The following is a 10,719-nucleotide window of genomic DNA, read 5'->3' on the forward strand; positions in this document are numbered from 1 at the left end:
GATATGGGTGAAATGTATATGCAGAGGGGTGTCGGGGGTTTTAGAGAACTGTACATTGTGCAGTCACAAGATAAATCGACTGCCAAAGATAATAACTACGCCCGGCAACAGGAGGCGTCTCGAGGTTGGGACCAACCTGCACGCCAACGATAGGATGAGTAAGTTTAAACCACGCTCATCCTCCCTCTGACAGGCCAGCAGTGAGCGGGAACTATCTCTGTCAGAGTATTTAATGAAGAACAAAGGATGTGTAACTCAGTTCTCTGTCTGCCCTGCGAGGTGTTACAGGGAGCCCGTATATACGAACCACCTATTTACCATTCAAGTGTTTGCATTAATTAAAGTACAAAGAAATCAGAAGTTACAATGTGCTGACTATTTTGTTGTGATACCAGATTCGAATTGATGCGACCTGACAATAGGAAACCATTGGGAGGACTCAAGTTATACCCAGAATGAATCAGAAATTAAAATATTCCTCTTAAATTAAATAAAAACACAAATGTGACTATACATTTTATATGCGTCACAAATGCAATTGATATCTTCCCTTTCATTCATTGTTCTGTACAGTGTAGACTACTCTTCACTGATAAACTGTGTTCTGTACAGTGTAGACTACTCTTCACTGATAAACTGTGTTCTGTACAGTGTAGACTACCCTTCACTGATAAACTGTGTTCTGTACAGTGTAGACTACTCTTCACTGATAAACTGTGTTCTGTTGCAGATGGTCTGTGTTCTGTTGGAGATGGTCTGTGTATTCTGTTGGGGATGGTCTGTGTTCTGTTGGGGATGGTCTGTGTTCTGTTGGAGATGGTCGCTGTGTTCTGTTGGGGATGGTCGCTGTGTTCTGTTGGGGATGGTCTGTGTTCTGTTGGGGATGGTCTGTGTTCTGTTGGGGATGGTCTGTGTTCTGTTGGGGATGGTCGCTGTGTTCTCTTGGGGATGGTCGCTGTGTTCTGTTGGGGATGGTCGCTGTGTTCTGTTGGGGATGGTCTGTGTTCTGTTGGGGATGGTCTGTGTTCTGTTGGGGATGGTCTGTGTTGTGTTGGGGATGGTCACTGTGTTCTGTTGGGGATGGTCGCTGTGTTCTGTTGGGGATGGTCTCTGTTCTGTTGGAGATGGTCTGTGTTCTGTTGGAGATGGTCTGTGTTCTGTTGGAGATGGTCTGTGTTCTGTTGGGGATGGTCTGTGTTCTTTTGGGGATGGTCTGTGTTCTGTTGGGGATGGTCTGTGTTCTGTTGGGGATGGTCTGTGTTCTGTTGGGGATGGTCTGTGTTCTGTTGGGGATGGTCTGTGTTCTGTTGGAGATGGTCTGTGTTCTGTTGGGGATGGTCTGTGTTCTGTTGGGGATGGTCTGTGTTCTGTTGGAGATGGTCTATGTTCTGTTGGGGATGGTCTGTGTTCTGTTGGGGATGGTCTGTGTTCTGTTGGGGATGGTCTGTGTTCTGTTGGGGATGGTCTGTGTTCTGTTGGGGATGGTCTGTGTTCTGTTGGGGATGGTCTGTGTTCTGTTGGGGATGGTCTGTGTTCTGTTAGAGATGGTCGCTGTGTTCTGTTGGGGATGGTCTGTGTTCCCTTGGGGATGGTCTGTGTTTCGTTGGGGATGGTCTGTGTTCTGTTGGGAATGGTCTGTGTTCTGTTGGGGATGGTCTGTGTTCTGTTGGGGATGGTTGTGTTCTGTTGGGATGGTCTGTGTTCTGTTGGGGACGGTCTGTGTTCTGTTGGGGATGGTCTGTGTTCTGTTGGGCATGGTCTGTGTTCTGTTAGAGATGGTCGCTGTGTTCTGTTGGGGATGGTCTGTGTTCTCTTGGGGATGGTCTGTGTTCTGTTGGGGATGGTCTGTGTTCTGTTGGGGATGGTCTGTGTTCTGTTAGAGATGGTCGCTGTGTTCTGTTGGGGATGGTCTGTGTTCTGTTGGGGATGGTCTGTGTTCTGTTGGGGATGGTCTGTGTTCTGTTGGGGATGGTCTGTGTTCTGTTAGAGATGGTCGCTGTGTTCTGTTGGGGATGGTCTGTGTTCCCTTGGGGATGGTCTGTGTTCTGTTGGGGATGGTCTGTGTTCTGTTGGGGATGGTCTGTGTTCTGTTAGAGATGGTCGCTGTGTTCTGTTGGGGATGGTCTGTGTTCTGTTGGGGATGGTCTGTGTTCTGTTGGGGATGGTCTGTGTTCTGTTGGGGATGGTCTGTGTTCTGTTAGAGATGGTCGCTGTGTTCTGTTGGGGATGGTCTGTGTTCCCTTGGGGATGGTCTGTGTTCCGTTGGGGATGGTCTGTGTTCTGTTGGGGATGGTCTGTGTTCTGTTAGAGATGGTCGCTGTGTTCTGTTGGGGATGGTCTGTGTTCTGTTGGGGATGGTCTGTGTTCTGTTGGGGATGGTCTGTGTTCTGTTGGGGATGGTCTGTGTTCTGTTAGAGATGGTCGCTGTGTTCTGTTGGGGATGGTCTGTGATCCCTTGGGGATGGTCTGTGATCCCTTGGGGATGGTCTGTGTTCCGTTGGGGATGGTCTGTGTTCTGTTGGGGATGGTCTGTGTTCTGTTGGGGATGGTCTGTGTTCTGTTGGGGATGGTTTGTGTTCTGTTGGGGATGGTCTGTGTTCTGTTGGGGATGGTCTGTGTTCTGTTGGGGATGGTCTGTGTTCTGTTGGAGATGGTCGCTGTGTTCTGTTGGGGATGGTCGCTGTGTTCTGTTGGGGATGGTCTGTGTTCTGTTGGGGATGGTCTGTGTTCTGTTGGGGATGGTCTGTGTTCTGTTGGGGATGGTCGCTGTGTTCTCTTGGGGATGGTCGCTGTGTTCTGTTGGGGATGGTCGCTGTGTTCTGTTGGGGATGGTCTGTGTTCTGTTGGGGATGGTCTGTGTTCTGTTGGGGATGGTCTGTGTTGTGTTGGGGATGGTCACTGTGTTCTGTTGGGGATGGTCGCTGTGTTCTGTTGGGGATGGTCTCTGTTCTGTTGGAGATGGTCTGTGTTCTGTTGGAGATGGTCTGTGTTCTGTTGGAGATGGTCTGTGTTCTGTTGGGGATGGTCTGTGTTCTTTTGGGGATGGTCTGTGTTCTGTTGGGGATGGTCTGTGTTCTGTTGGGGATGGTCTGTGTTCTGTTGGGGATGGTCTGTGTTCTGTTGGGGATGGTCTGTGTTCTGTTGGAGATGGTCTATGTTCTGTTGGGGATGGTCTGTGTTCTGTTGGGGATGGTCTGTGTTCTGTTGGAGATGGTCTATGTTCTGTTGGGGATGGTCTGTGTTCTGTTGAGGATGGTCTGTGTTCTGTTGGGGATGGTCACTGTGTTCTGTTGGGGATGGTCTGTGTTCTGTTGGGGATGGTCTGTGTTCTGTTGGGGATGGTCTGTGTTCTGTTAGAGATGGTCGCTGTGTTCTGTTGGGGATGGTCTGTGTTCCCTTGGGGATGGTCTGTGTTTCGTTGGGGATGGTCTGTGTTCTGTTGGGAATGGTCTGTGTTCTGTTGGGGATGGTCTGTGTTCTGTTGGGGATGGTTTGTGTTCTGTTGGGATGGTCTGTGTTCTGTTGGGGACGGTCTGTGTTCTGTTGGGGATGGTCTGTGTTCTGTTGGGCATGGTCTGTGTTCTGTTAGAGATGGTCGCTGTGTTCTGTTGGGGATGGTCTGTGTTCCCTTGGGGATGGTCTGTGTTCCGTTGGGGATGGTCTGTGTTCTGTTGGGGATGGTCTGTGTTCTGTTAGAGATGGTCGCTGTGTTCTGTTGGGGATGGTCTGTGTTCTGTTGGGGATGGTCTGTGTTCTGTTGGGGATGGTCTGTGTTCTGTTGGGGATGGTCTGTGTTCTGTTAGAGATGGTCGCTGTGTTCTGTTGGGGATGGTCTGTGTTCCCTTGGGGATGGTCTGTGTTCCGTTGGGGATGGTCTGTGTTCTGTTGGGGATGGTCTGTGTTCTGTTAGAGATGGTCGCTGTGTTCTGTTGGGGATGGTCTGTGTTCTGTTGGGGATGGTCTGTGTTCTGTTGGGGATGGTCTGTGTTCTGTTGGGGATGGTCTGTGTTCTGTTAGAGATGGTCGCTGTGTTCTGTTGGGGATGGTCTGTGTTCCCTTGGGGATGGTCTGTGTTCTGTTGGGGATGGTCTGTGTTCTGTTGGGGATGGTCTGTGTTCTGTTAGAGATGGTCGCTGTGTTCTGTTGGGGATGGTCTGTGTTCTGTTGGGGATGGTCTGTGTTCTGTTGGGGATGGTCTGTGTTCTGTTGGGGATGGTCTGTGTTCTGTTAGAGATGGTCGCTGTGTTCTGTTGGGGATGGTCTGTGATCCCTTGGGGATGGTCTGTGATCCCTTGGGGATGGTCTGTGTTCCGTTGGGGATGGTCTGTGTTCTGTTGGGGATGGTCTGTGTTCTGTTGGGGATGGTCTGTGTTCTGTTGGGGATGGTCTGTGTTCTGTTGGGGATGGTCTGTGTTCTGTTGGGGATGGTCTGTGTTCTGTTGGGGATGGTCGCTGTGTTCTGTTGGGGATGGTCTGTGTGGTCTGTGTTCTGTTGAGGATGGTCGCTGTGTTCTGTTGGGGATGGTCGCTGTGTTCTGTTGAGGATGGTCGCTGTGTTCTGTTGGGGATGGTCTGTGTTCTGTTGGGGATGGTCTGTGTTCTGTTGGGGATGGTCTGTGTTCTGTTGGGGATGGTCTGTGTTCTGTTGGGGATGGTCTGTGTTCTGTTGGGGATGGTCTGTGTTCTGTTAGAGATGGTCGCTGTGTTCTGTTGGGGATGGTCTGTGTTCTGTCGGGGATGGTCTGTGTTCTGTTGGGGGATGGTCTGTGTTCTGTCGGGGATGGTCTGTGTTCTGTTGGGGATGGTCACTGTGTTCTGTTGGGGATGGTCTGTGTTCTGTCGGGGATGGTCTGTGTTCTGTTGGGGATGGTCTGTGTTCTGTTGGGGATGGTCTGTGTTGTGTTGGGGATGGTCACTGTGTTCTGTTGGGGATGGTCGCTGTGTTCTGTTGGGGATGGTCTCTGTTCTGTTGGAGATGGTCTGTGTTCTGTTGGAGATGGTCTGTGTTCTGTTGGAGATGGTCTGTGTTCTGTTGGGGATGGTCTGTGTTCTGTTGGGGATGGTCTGTGTTCTGTTGGGGATGGTCTGTGTTCTGTTGGGGATGGTCTGTGTTCTGTTGGAGATGGTCTATGTTCTGTTGGGGATGGTCTGTGTTCTGTTGGGGATGGTCTGTGTTCTGTTGGAGATGGTCTATGTTCTGTTGGGGATGGTCTGTGTTCTGTTGAGGATGGTCTGTGTTCTGTTGGGGATGGTCTGTGTTCTGTTGGGGATGGTCTGTGTTCTGTTGGGGATGGTCTGTGTTCTGTTGGGGATGGTCTGTGTTCTGTTGGGGATGGTCTGTGTTCTGTTAGAGATGGTCGCTGTGTTCTGTTGGGGATGGTCTGTGTTCCCTTGGGGATGGTCTGTGTTTCGTTGGGGATGGTCTGTGTTCTGTTGGGAATGGTCTGTGTTCTGTTGGGGATGGTCTGTGTTCTGTTGGGGATGGTTTGTGTTCTGTTGGGATGGTCTGTGTTCTGTTGGGGACGGTCTGTGTTCTGTTGGGGATGGTCTGTGTTCTGTTGGGCATGGTCTGTGTTCTGTTAGAGATGGTCGCTGTGTTCTGTTGGGGATGGTCTGTGTTCCCTTGGGGATGGTCTGTGTTCCGTTGGGGATGGTCTGTGTCTGTTGGGGATGGTCTGTGTTCTGTTAGAGATGGTCGCTGTGTTCTGTTGGGGATGGTCTGTGTTCTGTTGGGGATGGTCTGTGTTCTGTTGGGGATGGTCTGTGTTCTGTTGGGGATGGTCTGTGTTCTGTTAGAGATGGTCGCTGTGTTCTGTTGGGGATGGTCTGTGTTCCCTTGGGGATGGTCTGTGTTCTGTTGGGGATGGTCTGTGTTCTGTTGGGGATGGTCTGTGTTCTGTTAGAGATGGTCGCTGTGTTCTGTTGGGGATGGTCTGTGTTCTGTTGGGGATGGTCTGTGTTCTGTTGGGGATGGTCTGTGTTCTGTTGGGGATGGTCTGTGTTCTGTTAGAGATGGTCGCTGTGTTCTGTTGGGGATGGTCTGTGTTCCCTTGGGGATGGTCTGTGTTCCGTTGGGGATGGTCTGTGTTCTGTTGGGGATGGTCTGTGTTCTGTTAGAGATGGTCGCTGTGTTCTGTTGGGGATGGTCTGTGTTCTGTTGGGGATGGTCTGTGTTCTGTTGGGGATGGTCTGTGTTCTGTTGGGGATGGTCTGTGTTCTGTTAGAGATGGTCGCTGTGTTCTGTTGGGGATGGTCTGTGATCCCTTGGGGATGGTCTGTGATCCCTTGGGGATGGTCTGTGTTCCGTTGGGGATGGTCTGTGTTCTGTTGGGGATGGTCTGTGTTCTGTTGGGGATGGTCTGTGTTCTGTTGGGGATGGTCTGTGTTCTGTTGGGGATGGTCTGTGTTCTGTTGGGGATGGTCTGTGTTCTGTTGGGGATGGTCGCTGTGTTCTGTTGGGGATGGTCTGTGTGGTCTGTGTTCTGTTGAGGATGGTCGCTGTGTTCTGTTGGGGATGGTCGCTGTGTTCTGTTGAGGATGGTCGCTGTGTTCTGTTGGGGATGGTCTGTGTTCTGTTGGGGATGGTCTGTGTTCTGTTGGGGATGGTCTGTGTTCTGTTGGGGATGGTCTGTGTTCTGTTGGGGATGGTCTGTGTTCTGTTGGGGATGGTCTGTGTTCTGTTAGAGATGGTCGCTGAGTTCTGTTGGGGATGGTCTGTGTTCTGTCGGGGATGGTCTGTGTTCTGTTGGGGATGGTCTGTGTTCTGTCGGGGATGGTCTGTGTTCTGTTGGGGATGGTCACTGTGTTCTGTTGGGGATGGTCTGTGTTCTGTCGGGGATGGTCTGTGTTCTGTTGGGGATGGTCTGTGTTCTGTTGGGGATGGTCTGTGTTGTGTTGGGGATGGTCACTGTGTTCTGTTGGGGATGGTCGCTGTGTTCTGTTGGGGATGGTCTCTGTTCTGTTGGAGATGGTCTGTGTTCTGTTGGAGATGGTCTGTGTTCTGTTGGAGATGGTCTGTGTTCTGTTGGGGATGGTCTGTGTTCTTTTGGGGATGGTCTGTGTTCTGTTGGGGATGGTCTGTGTTCTGTTGGGGATGGTCTGTGTTCTGTTGGGGATGGTCTGTGTTCTGTTGGGGATGGTCTGTGTTCTGTTGGAGATGGTCTATGTTCTGTTGGGGATGGTCTGTGTTCTGTTGGGGGATGGTCTGTGTTCTGTTGGAGATGGTCTATGTTCTGTTGGGGATGGTCTGTGTTCTGTTGGGGATGGTCTGTGTTCTGTTGGGGATGGTCTGTGTTCTGTTGGGATGGTCTGTGTTCTGTTGGGGATGGTCTGTGTTCTGTTGGGGATGGTCTGTGTTCTGTTGGGATGGTCTGTGTTCTGTTAGAGATGGTCGCTGTGTTCTGTTGGGGATGGTCTGTGTTCCCTTGGGGATGGTCTGTGTTTCGTTGGGGATGGTCTGTGTTCTGTTGGGAATGGTCTGTGTTCTGTTGGGGATGGTCTGTGTTCTGTTGGGGATGGTTTGTGTTCTGTTGGGATGGTCTGTGTTCTGTTGGGGACGGTCTGTGTTCTGTTGGGGATGGTCTGTGTTCTGTTGGGCATGGTCTGTGTTCTGTTAGAGATGGTCGCTGTGTTCTGTTGGGGATGGTCTGTGTTCCCTTGGGGATGGTCTGTGTTCCGTTGGGGATGGTCTGTGTTCTGTTGGGGATGGTCTGTGTTCTGTTAGAGATGGTCGCTGTGTTCTGTTGGGGATGGTCTGTGTTCTGTTGGGGATGGTCTGTGTTCTGTTGGGGATGGTCTGTGTTCTGTTGGGGATGGTCTGTGTTCTGTTAGAGATGGTCGCTGTGTTCTGTTGGGGATGGTCTGTGTTCCCTTGGGGATGGTCTGTGTTCCGTTGGGGATGGTCTGTGTTCTGTTGGGGATGGTCTGTGTTCTGTTAGAGATGGTCGCTGTGTTCTGTTGGGGATGGTCTGTGTTCTGTTGGGGATGGTCTGTGTTCTGTTGGGGATGGTCTGTGTTCTCTTGGGGATGGTCTGTGTTCTGTTAGAGATGGTCGCTGTGTTCTGTTGGGGATGGTCTGTGTTCCCTTGGGGATGGTCTGTGTTCCGTTGGGGATGGTCTGTGTTCTGTTGGGGATGGTCTGTGTTCTGTTAGAGATGGTCGCTGTGTTCTGTTGGGGATGGTCTGTGTTCTGTTGGGGATGGTCTGTGTTCTGTTGGGGATGGTCTGTGTTCTGTTGGGGATGGTCTGTGTTCTGTTAGAGATGGTCGCTGTGTTCTGTTGGGGATGGTCTGTGATCCCTTGGGGATGGTCTGTGATCCCTTGGGGATGGTCTGTGTTCCGTTGGGGATGGTCTGTGTTCTGTTGGGGATGGTCTGTGTTCTGTTGGGGATGGTCTGTGTTCTGTTGGGGATGGTCTGTGTTCTGTTGGGGATGGTCTGTGTTCTGTTGGGGATGGTCTGTGTTCTGTTGGGGATGGTCGCTGTGTTCTGTTGGGGATGGTCTGTGTGGTCTGTGTTCTGTTGAGGATGGTCGCTGTGTTCTGTTGGGGATGGTCGCTGTGTTCTGTTGAGGATGGTCGCTGTGTTCTGTTGGGGATGGTCTGTGTTCTGTTGGGGATGGTCTGTGTTCTGTTGGGGATGGTCTGTGTTCTGTTGGGGATGGTCTGTGTTCTGTTGGGGATGGTCTGTGTTCTGTTGGGGATGGTCTGTGTTCTGTTAGAGATGGTCGCTGAGTTCTGTTGGGGATGGTCTGTGTTCTGTCGGGGATGGTCTGTGTTCTGTTGGGGATGGTCTGTGTTCTGTCGGGGATGGTCTGTGTTCTGTTGGGGATGGTCTGTGTTCTGTTGGGGATGGTCGCTGTGTTCTATTGGGGATAGTCTGTGTTCTGTTGGGGATGGTCTGTGTTCTGTTGGGGATGGTCTGTGTTCTGTTGGGGATGGTCTGTGTTCTGTTGGGGATGGTCTGTGTGTTCTGTTGGGGATGGCCTGTGTTCTGTTGGGGATGGTCTGTGTTCTGTTGGGGATGGTCTGTGTTCTGTTGGGGATGGTCTGTGTTCTGTTGGAGATGGTCTGTGTTCTGTTGGGGATGGTCTGTGTTCTGTTGGGGATGGTCTGTGTTCTGTTGGGGATGGTCGCTGTGTTCTGTTGGGGATGGTCGCTGTGTTCTGTTGGGGATGGTCGCTGTGTTCTGTTGGGGATGGTCGCTGTGTTCTGTTGGGGATGGTCTGTGTGGTCTGTGTTCTGTTGGGGATGGTCGCTGTGTTCTGTTGGGGATGGTCGCTGTGTTCTGTTGAGGATGGTCGCTGTGTTCTGTTGGGGATGGTCTGTGTTCTGTTGGGGTTGGTCTGTGTTCTGTTGGGGATGGTCTGTCTTCTGTTGGGGATGGTCTGTGTTCTGTTGGGGATGGTCTGTGTTCTGTTGGGGATGGTCTGTGTTCTGTTGGGGATGGTCGCTGTGTTCTATTGGGGATGGTCTGTGTTCTGTTGGGGATGGTCTGTGTTCTGTTGGGGATGGTCTGTGTTCTGTTGGGGATGGTCTGTGTTCTGTTGGGGATGGTCTGTGTGTTCTGTTGGGGATGGCCTGTGTTCTGTTGGGGATGGTCTGTATTCTGTTGGGGATGGTCTGTGTTCTGTTGGGGATGGTCTGTGTTCTGTTGGAGATGGTCTGTGTTCTGTTGGGGATGGTCTGTGTTCTGTTGGGGATGGTCTGTGTTCTGTTGGGGATGGTCGCTGTGTTCTGTTGGGGATGGTCGCTGTGTTCTGTTGGGGATGGTCGCTGTGTTCTGTTGGGGATGGTCGCTGTGTTCTGTTGGGGATGGTCTGTGTGGTCTGTGTTCTGTTAAGGATGGTCGCTGTGTTCTGTTGGGGATGGTCGCTGTGTTCTGTTGAGGATGGTCGCTGTGTTCTGTTGGGGATGGTCTGTGTTCTGTTGGGGATGGTCTGTGTTCTGTTGGGGATGGTCTGTGTTCTGTTGGGGATGGTCGCTGTGTTCTATTGGGGATGGTATGTGTTCTGTTGGGGATGGTCTGTGTTCTGTTGGGGATGGTATGTGTTCTGTTGGGGATGGTCTGTGTTCTGTTGGGTATGGTCTGTGTTCTGTTGGGGATGGTCTGTGTGTTCTGTTGGGGATGGCATGTGTTCTGTTGGGGATGGTCTGTGTTCTGTTGGGGATGGTCTGTGTTCTGTTGGGGAAGGTCTGTGTTCTGTTAGAGATGGTCGCTGAGTTCTTTTGGGGATGGTCTGTGTTCTGTCGGGGATGGCCTGTGTTCTGTTGGGGATGGTCTGTGTTCTGTCGGGGATGGTCTGTGTTCTGTTGGGGATGGTCTGTGTTCTGTTGGAGATGGTCTGTGTTCTGTTGGAGATGGTCTGTGTTCTGTTGGGGATGGTCTGTGTTCTGTTGGGGATGGTCTGTGTTCTGTTGGAGATAGTCTGTGTTCTGTTGGGGATGGTCTGTGTTCTTTTGGGGATGGTCTGTGTTCTGTTGGGGATGGTCTGTGTTCTGTTGGGGATGGTCTGTGTTCTGTTGGGGATGGTCTGTGTTCTGTTGGGGATGGTCTGTGTTCTGTTGGGGATGGTCTATGTTCTGTTGGAGATGGTCTGTGTTCTGTTGGGGATGGTCTGTGTTCTGTTGGAGATGGTCTATGTTCTGTTGGGGATGGTCTGTGTTCTGTTGGGGATGGTCTGTGTTCTGTTGGAGATGGTCTGTGTTCTGTTGGGGATGGT

Source organism: Salmo trutta, unplaced genomic scaffold, assembly GCF_901001165.1.
Source record: "Salmo trutta unplaced genomic scaffold, fSalTru1.1, whole genome shotgun sequence".
Lineage (NCBI taxonomy): Eukaryota > Metazoa > Chordata > Actinopteri > Salmoniformes > Salmonidae > Salmo > Salmo trutta.